Below are 13,192 nucleotides of genomic sequence, written 5' to 3'. Positions count from 1 at the left end.
TAAAATTCTTTAAGGCAAAAGAACTTAAATTTATGAGTTAGAATTTAGTATTCTTTTGATTAAGTACTCTTTTTTCAATACTCTTTTTTTAGAACACAGGAACACCAACTATTTCACCCAAATTATAAAATCAAGTTACTTGAAAAAGATGACTTTATTACCTAAGAGAAGGATTGAACTCGCCCTTCCTACAATGTTCACACCAATACCTATCCTTATTAATTTGAATTTTCCTGGGACAGGATTCACACGAAGCATAACACCAATCTCAAACACTATGCTCAATAGAAACTATAGTGCCAACCACCCAACATGTAGATTCCTAAAATTACAAAAACTTATCACTACATAACATATCGGTGTAAATATAACTTAAATAAGCTACACATAAACCATCTTTAAATTGCCAACACACCTCCCTCATGTTCAAAATTTCCTCAACTTAGAGTCTCAGTTGATTTCATCGGACACAGAAAGCGGTGGCCGACTTTGAATGTGAGTGATCCCTTGTGAGCATAGATCTCCTTCCTTCATCGGGCTGACTCATGCCAAATATTCCATGAAACAACATCGCAGTCACGTTACATTTAAACATACATCAAATAAGTAAATAACGTTTCCAGTTCATGACATGAATGTATTGCGTACCTATCTCTAAATATAACAACATCGAAGAAGTTAGGATTAATATAAATCCGAGACACATGAAAACTATTTTGAATATTAATTTCATTCAAATACAAATGAGGCTTGAACAACTGAGTCACCATCACCAAGGGCTGACCATAAGCTTTATCTAGCAGTTTTTTAACTTTGTCAACCAAGTTACCAAACAGGATACACTTCAACCGATTCTTCCTAAACACAACAGATAGCAACATAAAAGTGATTAAAAGGAAGTCAACAAAAATTCCATGTCACATATATTACATACAATATGAAAATAGTTTTATATAAGAAGTTGGAAATTATAATTTAGGTAGCAAACGTACTGCAGATCCTTCAAATAGACCGCCAGAAGTTTATACCCCCTTTCTGATTTTGTCACCATATTTATTACATCCTCTTTACCTACAACATGTCCAATACAGTCTGCACAACATTAAAAACATCTCATTCATAAGAAATGATAAAAAAACTAATTTTCTTACCCAGAATAAGTTGAAACCATAAAAAATAACTATTTAATATCTTTCAAAATACCTATGAGATGATTTTCATTTCTAGCAGGCATGGCCTGAACCTTTTCATAAGATACAAAACAAAAGGGAATAAAGGGAAACATCCCACTTGTTAGTAGTAACACTGACATCTTAATATAAAAGTTTAACTTGTACTTGTGACCACAAGTCATAACCCCTTTCCTCCAACCTACCACAATGAAATTCTTCATAGAATAAATCCTATGTTCCCGAATAAGAGTCTTGCGTACAGCGATATTTTGTTTTGGTATGCTACAATGAATTCGATCACCATTGCATAGCAACAAAAGAAAATAAAATGTAAATATATAGAGTTAATGCCGCATATATCTAATGACCCAATCCAGAAAATTTAGAATAATGACATCAGTAACATACCCGTTCATCTTGCAACACCATTTTCACACTGTAAACCTCAGCAAGGTTCTACTGGTTTTGCATCTCATACAGCCCCACAACTCCAACCGCCAGAGATTAAGACAACTTTATCGGATTCACTTCCGCAACTGCATCAACCCCATTATCTCGCATATTAGATGGAACTGGTTCAGCCATGACCATACAGGATGTATCAAAAAGACCAACTCTCTAACTGATTGTAGTGATCATGGACAAACAATAACCATCAATGTTGAAGAACTAATACCAACTTAATAATTTCCTTGATAGGTATTTATAGTAGCTGTTAGCAACACTATTAATTATTCAAATTACACATCCGTATCCATCAAATCAACCAAGATCGCGAAATATAAATTAAAATAATCTCACTTAACAAATTCGAGAGTTACTCGGGAATCTAAGCATTTGGTTCCTCAACGAAAGGTGATCCCTTGATGATGTTATCAGCCAATCAAATGCTACGACTGCTCATTCTGTGTTCCAAAATTAGGATTTCGGGATTAGGGATATATTGAGCTTGAATTACCAGAAGAAACTTTGTGAAAAACAATGCGACATCCTTCTTTTGGTGATAGCAAGATCCTTTGGCAATACCATCTCCGTTGTCCTGTCACAGCACGTAGAATACACCCGGGATTTGAACATCGTAACACGAAGAGGAAAGAAAGAAAAAGTTTGTGAGACACCTGTCACTCTCTCAGAAACCATCTAACAATGCTAAATAGTGTGTGATTTTACTATTTAGCTAGTTAACCATTATATATTTATGATAGACCGTAGCTAGGCCTAGCGCTACTGCTTCTAAACCTACTAAACTAGCATAAAAGGAACAAACAAACCTGTTTCTATCATTATTCCCCCTTGGACAACCACCTTGGCTTCAAGGTAGATCTCCAGAAAAGAGCTCCAATTGCTCCATTGCTTCTAGGATGGCTTCGTGCTCCAACTAATCCTCCTCCTTAGCCTCAGGTTCCATAACCAGTAATTTGAATTCTTTGTTCTTGCACACATGCTCTGCTGAGTATAGTTTATCGTAGAAAAGCATTCGCCTCGTGCCCATTTAGCTTTGTACTTCTCATTTCTAACATGCCCTTACTCACACTACACCCAAGAGCAATCCGTAGTACCATGTTATGATTCTCCACCTTTTGCGTCAACTCTATCAACTCATCCATGGTCTAGAACGAGAACAACCTACGTTCCTCACTCACTTCCAACTTCAATCCATTTAAGAACACTTCAATCAATAATTCTTGAGCTAAACCTCGCAGTGGGTGTGCGTGCAACACAAACTAGTCAATGTAGTCCCTCACGGTGCTGGTTTATCGCAGCTTCAGCAGCGATTGATAGGGACTCTACAACCTCTCAGGCTGGAAGTGACATAGTAACACCACGCGAAGGGATTGCCATTGCAGCCTCGGTGCACATGCTTTCCACCATCGAAACCACATGAACGCGCAGTCTTCTATAGCAAACGTTGCCACCACGAGCCATTCTTCTTCCACACCGTTTTGAGAAGGAAGAATTGCTCCATATGTTTGATCCAAGTCATTGCATCCTCACCACGAAAAATTGGGAGTTCCAGTTTTCTCAACTGCTTCAGTGTGGTTCTGTTTCCTTGCGAGCTGCCGATGGCCTCGTGCGATGCCGGAAAACTCCGGTCATGGCAGATCGAAGCGCTCTACTCCATAGAATCTATTCGCACATCGATCCTCTACAATATCTCCTGCAACACATGACACAGTTCTTCAAATCGGTCAAAATGCGATTCTACCGCATCCAATCCCCCTTCCATTTTGCACGATCGTGGTTGCACCATTCACCACAAGTACCAGGATTCGTGGGCTTCTGATACCATTTGATAGGATCTAGTAGAATTAGAAAATTTTATTGATGAACAATCCCTTGTTGTAATACATTGTTGGATCTAACCAACTCTAAAGAGAATTTTCTTATTCTGAACTAACAAACTGAACATAATTTTCTAACTGACTAAAAATTAATTAACCCCTAGTATTTATGGGCAGCAGTTAGGCTTAGTACTACTGCTCAACAAATAAACTTGTTTCCAACAATATACCACTTGAATAATTTAATATATGCAAATGGAGTGATAATCAAAGAGGGTCACTTAAGGTTGAAGATGTGTGGATGCGACGAGACTAAAGTTATTGTACGACGGAACAAAGATGACTAATCAATTAGTGAATCTGATGGTCTTTTAGACTTGATTTTGGGAGCTATGACTGAAAATTTCAAAAACTTTCTTATAACTTATGAGAAATAGTCTTTGATTTCAAAAGAGCCACATAAAAAAGTTGTCTATAGAGATATTATTCAAGTTTGCTCCTACCTAATTATTTAGCAATAAATAAATTGTTATTGAATTTCATTTCATTTTATAAACTACTGGTTCTTTTATATATCATTTCTTATGTATTTTGTCTTTTTCTTCTTATTTTTCTGTATCTCCTACTAACAATATATATGAGCATGTATTAAACTAGTTGGTGTATGTTTAGTAATAGTAATAGTAATTCTTTGTCCCGCTTGTGAATTAGATTCTTTGCATAGGGATATAGTAGCTCACTTCAAGCAATTCTGGTCTGTTTGGGAATTAATTAATTAAATAAGTAGTTGGTATATGTCTATATTAGGATTATTTAAGTTAATTACTTTTATATTTTTATTATATAAAATTTTTTAAAGTTGATGATGGAAAACAACAAAAACATATGTTACATTTTAATAATATAAATATAATTTTTAAAATTATTTTATTAAAATAGTTAATTAAAATGTAGTTATAATTTTTTAACCAGTTAACCACAATTTGATTATTTTTTTGTACATCCCTAATTTGCTAGGAAGACACGTGAATTTGTATGGAATCATTGATATTTATTACATTGATATATTGAATTAATATTTACTAGTATATCAATCCATGCAAATAAACCGTAGGAAACTGCAAACAAGCAAACTTTTACTAGAGCTGACATGTATCCAATTTGTCACAAAAAGAAAGATAGGTCTTTTATTAATTATGAGGCTAAAGAAAAAAGTGTAAGTCCTTTGACAATTTTTTGTGTTTAATATTTTTGTTTATTTACTTGTTTTTGTTTTGTTTTTCCTTGCAAATTACATACTTTTCTATACAAATCAGTGAGTATTGGTGTCTGGCGGTGTGAAAAATTTTAGATTTGATTTTGTGTGGAAAACTTTTCTAAGAAAAAGGGACTTGTCCACATCCGTTTGATTTTAGGTTTAATTACTCTGCTGGTCCCTATAGTTTCGCAAAATTTTCAATTAGGTCCCTATACTTTTTTTTTCTTTTAATCGAGTCCTTGCACCAATTTTTTTTTTAATTGGGTCCCTATACTTTTTTTTCCTTTTATTTAGGTCCCTGTACCAATTCTTTTTTTTTAGTTGAGTCCCTATAAAATTAAGCCAATTACTACTAAGAGGGACTTAATTGAAAAAAATTGGTGTAAAGACCCAATTAAAAAGAAAAAAAGTATAAGAACCTAATTTAAAATTTTACGAAACTATAGGGACCAACAGAATAATTAAACCTTGATTTTAATTAAATGCTTCACCTTTTAAAGATGACAACTCAATTATTATTCAAGTGCACCTAAATTGAGAAGGATCACTTATTAGTTTAGCTTACTCCCTTTAATCGCAACTTAAATCTTATCTCTGTTTTTCCTCTGTACGATACTCTCGGAAATGGATTCTCTCCATTTTTCTTATCACTTGAGAGAATAAAGTGTGATTTCTCACCTTTAATTCTATAAGTGTGACAAAAAATAAATAGGAGAGAGAGAACAATAAAGAATGAGATTAAATACTTGACACCATCTAATTTTTTTTTTCACTAAAAAGGATCCACTCTCCAATACTCCCAATGGTAGCTAGTTAGGTTGAAACGAGTTGTAATTTGCACGGAGATAGGTAATGTATTTGTTGATTTGCTTGTAATTTAAGTTAATTGTTCATGAAAAATGTTGTCTTTCCCAAATCCCAAGTAGATTTCAAAGCCTATCTATAGTTTAAAGTATTTTCTATTTTGTTCTTGTCTGTTTTTTTCTTTATACGATAAAGAGAAAGAGCCTTCTCAATTTTCCCAGCAAATCAGCTTTTGAAAGCTTATCTATAGTTTTGGATTAATGTATTGATGAAGCTTGAGTAATTAATTATGTTTGTTAAATTCTCGTGTATAGTTTTGGATCAACATAATCTCACTAGTGCAGCTAACTTAATAGTTAGGATAGTTCATTTTGTTATGTTAAATTACATAAAATGTCTATTGGGAATCCTTCCCAGAAGGTGAATTATGATTTATCGATTTATTTTCTTTCCGCATAATAGTTCATTTTGTTTATTGTTTTGTTCAAACTTTTTCTTCATTTCTTTCACTTAATTCCTATATGATTTTGGCAGTCTCTGGTTTAAACTCTTGAAGTTTATTCATGTTGCATCCTGTTTTGTTTGTTAATGATGATGAAATATCCTAATGATGATGCCTTTCTCAATTTTTTAACATAGGAATAATTAGCTTTGCTTCAAAGTGATGGAAGTATTCTTAATGATGACGCATTTGTGAAGTTATTTAAAAAAGAACATTTGGGTCGTGTTAAAAGTATGAAATTTGGTGTTTGTCTATCCCAAGGGATACAATCTACTTCTAACAATTTTGGAGAGGCATCTTCTTCGTGCAATCGTAACTTTGACAAGGTTAAAGTTCGCTCTATGAAAATAAAATTACAAAAGAGTAAAACAACAATTTTATTATTACAAGTCTAAGTGACATATTTCATGAAAATACTAAATAATGTGAATAATGGATATATCGGATGTTCATTTCACTAGGTGCGCGGATGGTTATTCTAATATTAAGATTTAGGTGGGTAATTTGGAGGTGTACTATATTTTAATTTGATTGGTGGTTGTTCATATTATTCAAGAAAATTATTGATTATCTAGGCATAACCCTTTTGAATAATCGCTGGAATAACAGCCGCAAGAGATGCCAGAAAATAATCGCCACTACACATCATTTGTGGAAGCTCAGAGTTCTTGCGCGGTTTTGTAACCGCACCAGAAAAAAAAAGTTTAGAAATGTTGTTGCGGTTCTTAATCACCGCAAAGGGTCTATGAAGCTACTTAAAATTATTGTGACGATTTTGTAACCGCTGCATATTCCTAACATCTCAAAAATAGAAAAATCCAAAAAATAATATCAATATTACATTTCAAAATATAATATATATTTAGTAAGTTTTACGTAATTATAAAACCAACAAAGTCTAACCAACACAATAAGTCTTTAAGTGGCATATTTTCATTTGTAAATTCAAATAATACAATTCTAAAACTAAATTAAAAAAGAGGTTTGCTTCTAATATTTAACTAGATTGAACTAAAAAGTATTGAAATTAAATATTTATTATTGAAATAAAACAACAATTTTATTATTATAAGTCTAAGTGACATATTTGCAATATTTATTATTTGTGAGCCTCACTATCTTAATTTAATAGTGATTAATGGTGTACTTTTTTCTCTAAAGCAACACTATAACTTTAGAGGAGCCGAATCCAACAATTAATATATATTGATATCGGAAAATAATCTTACCAAGATTTTTTTATTTAATGTTAAAATAATATATATTGATATCAGAAAATTAATAGTAAAATATAAAAATAATTGTTAACAAAAATTTTGGTAAAATCATAATTTAATAATTAAAAAATTATTGAAGGGTATCTTAGAAAAAATAATTTAATTATTAAATTTTTTTAAAAAATATTTTGAGAAAATACAATTTAATGAATAAAAAATAATTTATTAAAGAGTATTTTGGTAAGCAAAATTTAATGACAAAAAATAAAATTTTTACTAAAGGGTATTTTTGTAAAAAATAATTTATTTTTCTTGAAAAATAGATAAATTTAACATTAGTTACCATAAAAAATTTAAAATGGATTAAAGATGAGATTTTTTTAAAAAGTTATAAGGAAGGAGAATATACATTTTACAAAGAGACGAGAGAAGAGTATCATTTTAGCATCTCTCAAGAGAGAGAAGTGAAATTTTCTCTTTTTTAAAGACTGATTAATCTTTTTTTTTTAATTATTGGGACAAATGTATTCTTATAAAATTAAAAAAAATTAAAATCAAATAATCAGATTAATCCTCTTCTTCCATCTTTATCTGCCGCCACCGCACACCACCACCTCTTCTTCTTCCATCTGATGCCCGCGACCACGTCCTCGGCAACAGCAATGCCATCAATGACGGCTTCTACAGTAGCGTTGACTTGGACTTCTTCACCCGCTCCGACCTCTCATGGGACCTAAAGCTCGTCAACAAGTCCTACAAATGGGTTGAGCGCTAAGTCGTTTTCCGCCCACACCTCTTCACCTGGCAAATTGCCGTTCACGACGATTTGTTGGAGGCAGGGGTCTCACCATACAATGGCTTCACTCTCAATCACGTTAAGAGAACCAAGATTGGGGGATCCACCTTCCCCGCGAGCGGCACGAGGCGTAGTAGCTCTGCCAATCTCCTCCGATAAGCAAGAACGTCCAACATGAAGGTGGAGATGAGGGGATCTACACAAACGCAGAGCACGTACTGCTAGCTTCTTGCGTTTTCTAGAATTTTTGCTATTGGCGTTTTGTACCATGACTTGACGGAAAAGTACGACCACGCAATGGTACACGACGAGGAGAGGTGATCCTAATAAGGAGAAGAAGGTGAAGATGAACAATGAACTCCAATATTTTTATGTTAGTGATATTTGATTTTAATTTTTTTTATTACAAAATGATATTTTTGTTACTTATTATTTAGTTTCTTAACAAAAATATTTAAAGGGATGTGTGTTTATTAATAAATAATGGTAATCGGCCTCTTTTCTCTTTGATACAAACTTTCATATATATATATACACATTCTAATCAACAAATCACAGCAAATCTTTTCCTAATATAACCGCTTGATTTGTTATCCTAATTTATTCCTACCAAAAATATATATGATAGATTGTTATATACATAAGTAACTAAACCTTCTAATTGACATTTCTATATATAACTTATGTTGACCGTTGTTACCCCCCCTCAAGTTGGCGCGTGTAAATTTTGAATGCCCAACTTGACTAAGAGTTTTCCAAACTGTTTCGTCCTGAGAGCCTTGGCGAAAATATCAGCTAGTTGGAGATGAGTAGAAACGTAAGAAGGTAATAGTCGATTGTGTATAATTTCATCCCGGACAAAATGACAATCGACTTCGATGTGCTTGGTACGTTCGTGGAAGACTGGATTTTTAGCAATGTGAAGCGCCACTTGATGGTCGCAGTGCAAGCAAATGGGAGCAGAATGCGACACGTGCAGCGAGGACAGTATATCCTTTATCCATATTAATTCTCTGGTTGTCTTGGCCATTGAGCGGTACTCAACTTCAGCAGAAGAGGCGGAGACCGTTTGTTGTTTCTGTGTTTTCCACGAGATAGGGGCGGTACCGAATTGAATGAACCACCCTGTAAGAGATCGGCGCATTAGTGGACAGCCAGCCCAATCAGAATCACACCAGCCATAGAGTTGCAAATCATTTTCTTTAGGTAGAAGTATGCCCTACCCCGGATGTCCCTTCAGATACCGAACAACCCGTAAAGCGGCCTGCCAATGTTCAGTACGTGGGTTCTGCATAAACTGGGACAAAACATGAACACTATAGGTGAGGTCAGGTCTGGTGAAGCACAAATATATGAGTATTCCAATGAGGCGGCGATACATGCTAGGATCAGAGATAACAGGGCCAGCAGCAGATGCCAACCGGTGATTTTCCTCACACGGAGTAGCTGCGGGCTTAGCAGCCAGCAAACCTGCTTCAGTAATGATGTCCAAGGCGTATTTTCGCTGGCACAGAAAAATTTCCTTGGAAGATCGGGCAACTTCAACCCCCAAAAAATATTTCAGGCGCCCTAAGTCTTTCATGTGAAAGCACTTGTGCAAGTACTGTTTGAATTTGTTAATTGCATCACCATTATTTCTTTCAATTACAAGGTCATCAACATACACCAAAACAACCAGGTGGACATCATTTTTACAGAGACTAAACAAGGAATGGTCTTTTTGTGACTGCTGAAAACCAAATCGAGTAAGGGCAGAGGATAATTTTGCAAACCAACAACGCGGAGCTTGTCGCAAGCCATAGATGGATTTTTGAAGTTTACACACTAAGCTTGGCTGAGACACTTGGAACCCGGGTGGGAGCTTCTTGTACACATCTTCATCAAGGTCGCCATGCAGAAAGGCATTATGGACATCCATTTGGTGAAGTTCCCAATCCCGGGCTACTGCAACGGCAAGAGTTGTTCGAATGGTCACCATCTTTGCCACCGGAGAGAACGTTTCATTGTAATCTAGTCCTTCCACTTGTTGATTTCCTAAGATGACCAACCGTGCTTTGAATCGCTCGATTGACCCATTAGAATTGTATTTAATTCGATAAACCCACTTACAACCATAAGCTTTCTTTCCTGGAGGAAGAGGTATGAGCTTCCACGTGTTGTTAACTTCCAGTGCTTGAATTTCTTTGGACATGGCATCTCACCATCGCAAATCTATGACAGCTTGGGAGAAGGATCGAGGTTCTTGCTCGGCTTGTAATGAAGCAAGAAAAATGCGGTGTTGATCAGAGAAATTGTTACAATTCACAAAGTTTTGTATAGGATAGGACACACCTGAGGAAGTTGATGAAGTCGGATTCTGGATGGAGGGGCTCTTTTGGACAGTGGCAGTGGTGACAAAGTTGCGCAGCTTGATGGAGGGCATTTTCACACGGTGTCCACGGCCAAGGGGGGCTTCGGTTGCGGCTGGTGGCAAATCAGAGATCGGCACCGTTTCCTCGGCGCTGATTTTGGAGGGGATGACGACGTCCTCGTCTGGGTCGTCTCGGAGCTCATGTCCCCCCTGTCTTGGATGTCAGGAGCAGTGGGTGAATGTTCTAGAGTCTCATTTTGATTTGGAGGAATGGGCTCAGCTATGGGGGAAGTGAAAATTGACCTAATTGGAGTGTCCTCTTCAAAAACATGCTCCAGCATTGGGGGATCAATTTGGTCAACTCTTGAGTTTGCTCTTTGGGCTTCATGAAAGGGAAACACACCTTCAATGAAATGGACATCACGAGAGACAAGAAAAACTTTCTTTTCCAAATCAAACAGCTTCCATCCTTTTTGCCCAAATGGATACCTGACAAACACACATTTCCTACTTCGACTGTCAAATTTGTCATTTTTCCTACTTTGGTTATGAGCATAACACAAAGAACTAAAAACTTGCAGGTGTTCATAACTGGGAGCTCTTCCATGAATAATTTCATATGGAGATTTTCCTTTCAACACTAAGGACGGTGTGAGATTGATTAGGTGCCCGACAGTTAAAACACATTCTCCCCAAAACTCAATAAGGAGATTACCTTGGAATCGCAAGGACCGGATGATGATTGGATTTTTGACGGTTTAGAATTCACAAATGAATCCTTGTTGCAAGTATAGTTTCTAAACCAACATCAATCCTTTCATACAAAAAATTATTTGTCACTAAAACAAACCCCTAAATTTATAAACCGAAGTATTAGAACCTCGGGTCGTCTCCCTAGGAATTGCAACAAAGTATTCTTATTATTGGTTATGAGTTATGTTTGGGGTTTTTTTTATATAATAAATGAGAAAGATAAATGGTAAGAAAGTAAACTACAACTAATAAAGCTCTTGGCAATATATGAGAACTAGAAGTCCCATCCTAGTTATCCTCCTCAATTGTGACCACAAATTGTCCATTGCTACCACTTAGTTAACCTCTAACCATGGAGCAAAGTCAAGTGGATGAATCAACTTGATTCCACAAGTCCTAGCCAACTCCCAAGGGAAAGACTAGCTTTAGTAGTATCCAAATCAATTAGCAACTTCTAATTATCAATCAACAAAGGAATTAGATAACTCAAGCGTCACTAATTACTCTACCAAAGCCAAGAGGAACCAAATCTAACCAATAACTAGAAGAAGCATTTCATCAAACATATAAAAGGCAATAAAAGTAAACAACATGAAGTACAAGAATTAGAGAGAGATCTAACTAGAATAACCAGAGATCAACAATAGAAAAAGAAAAATAATTATGAAACAACAAAGAACTTACCAATTGCATTGAAGAATAAATGTAGATCTACAACAAAGTATAGGAACAACACAAAGGGAATTACAACAAAAGAATAAAGGAGTAATGATTACAAAAACAAAAAATTGAGAAGCGAAAGTAGAAGAAAGCATGAATTGAAATCTAGATCTAAGAACTAAACCTAAACCTAATCCTAATTCTAGAGAGAAGAGAGAGCTTCTCTCTCTAGAAACTACTCTCAACTAATCCTCATGAGTGTAAAAGATGCTAAGTGCCTATTCTCTTCAATCCTTGGTCCTTTAAATTCATCTTGGCGCCAAAGTTGGTTGTAAATTGGGCCCCACAGCTCTCAGAAATCGCTGGGCACGTTTTCTATTAAAAAAACCACGTGCATCCACCAGCGCGTACGCGTACAGTGCACGTGCGCGTCCCTTGAGGTTTTCGCGATCCACGTGTGCGCGTACCGTGCGCGTGCACGTGGATGAAGATATCCAAATCTTTGGCTTTTCATGTGTTCTCCACTTTGCATGCTTTCTTCTTTACTCCTTTGATTCATTCCTAGCCTTTTCAACCTAAAATCACTTAACAAACAAATCAAGGCATCTAGTGGAATCAAAGGTTAATTAAATTTAGCTAATTAAAGACCTAGAAAGCATGTTTTCACACTTAAGCACAAACTGGGAGACAATCATAAAACTATGCTATTTCATTGAATAAATGTGGATAAAAGGTCATAAAACCCCCTAAAATCATGCACAAGATAAACCCTACAAAGGGGGTTTATCAACCTCCCCACACTTAAACCAAGCATGTCCTCATGCTTAAACCAAGAAGGAAGTAAAGGGTATCAACATTTATTCAATGCAAACTAATCTAAATGCAATCTACCTATATGCAACTATCTACATGAATGCAATTGCTTGGTCAAAATAAATCAATTCCCAAGAATACATATATGCACAAGGGCTAAGGGTATTAACAACCATGCCAAACCACAATTGAATTGAGCTATTAAATATTTTTACAAACTTGCATGAAAAGAGACGATCATAGGTGAAAGCATGTAATTGAGCAATCGAACCCTCACCGGATGTGTTTGCACTCTATTCGCTCAAGTGTTTAGGGTTGATTCACTCGATTCTCTCCTAATCATGTTTTCCAAGATTTGTTTTTCATCTAACAATCAACATTTATTTCATGCATGCATACAATTATCATGAGGTCTTTTCTTTAGTTGTAATAGGGCTAGGGTCAAGGTAGGATGCATATTTGGTCAAGTGAGCTTGAAATTTGAATCTTTAATCAACTTAAACTTCCCGCCTAACCTATGACATCCTATACAATTCAAAACTAACCTAACTACCCATTTTCACTTTTTCACATACTCATGCATTT

At 35.4% G+C, this 13,192-nt stretch overlaps 1 pseudogene; it reads right to left on the bottom strand.

Annotated features, from left to right (window-relative positions):
* Positions 1-1,757, bottom strand: part of LOC110265123 — a 6,223-nt pseudogene extending 4,466 nt beyond the window's left edge.

Source organism: Arachis ipaensis, chromosome B07 (genome assembly GCF_000816755.2).
Source record: "Arachis ipaensis cultivar K30076 chromosome B07, Araip1.1, whole genome shotgun sequence".
In the NCBI taxonomy this organism is placed as follows: domain Eukaryota; kingdom Viridiplantae; phylum Streptophyta; class Magnoliopsida; order Fabales; family Fabaceae; genus Arachis; species Arachis ipaensis.
This window is presented reverse-complemented; position numbering and strand designations above follow the sequence as displayed.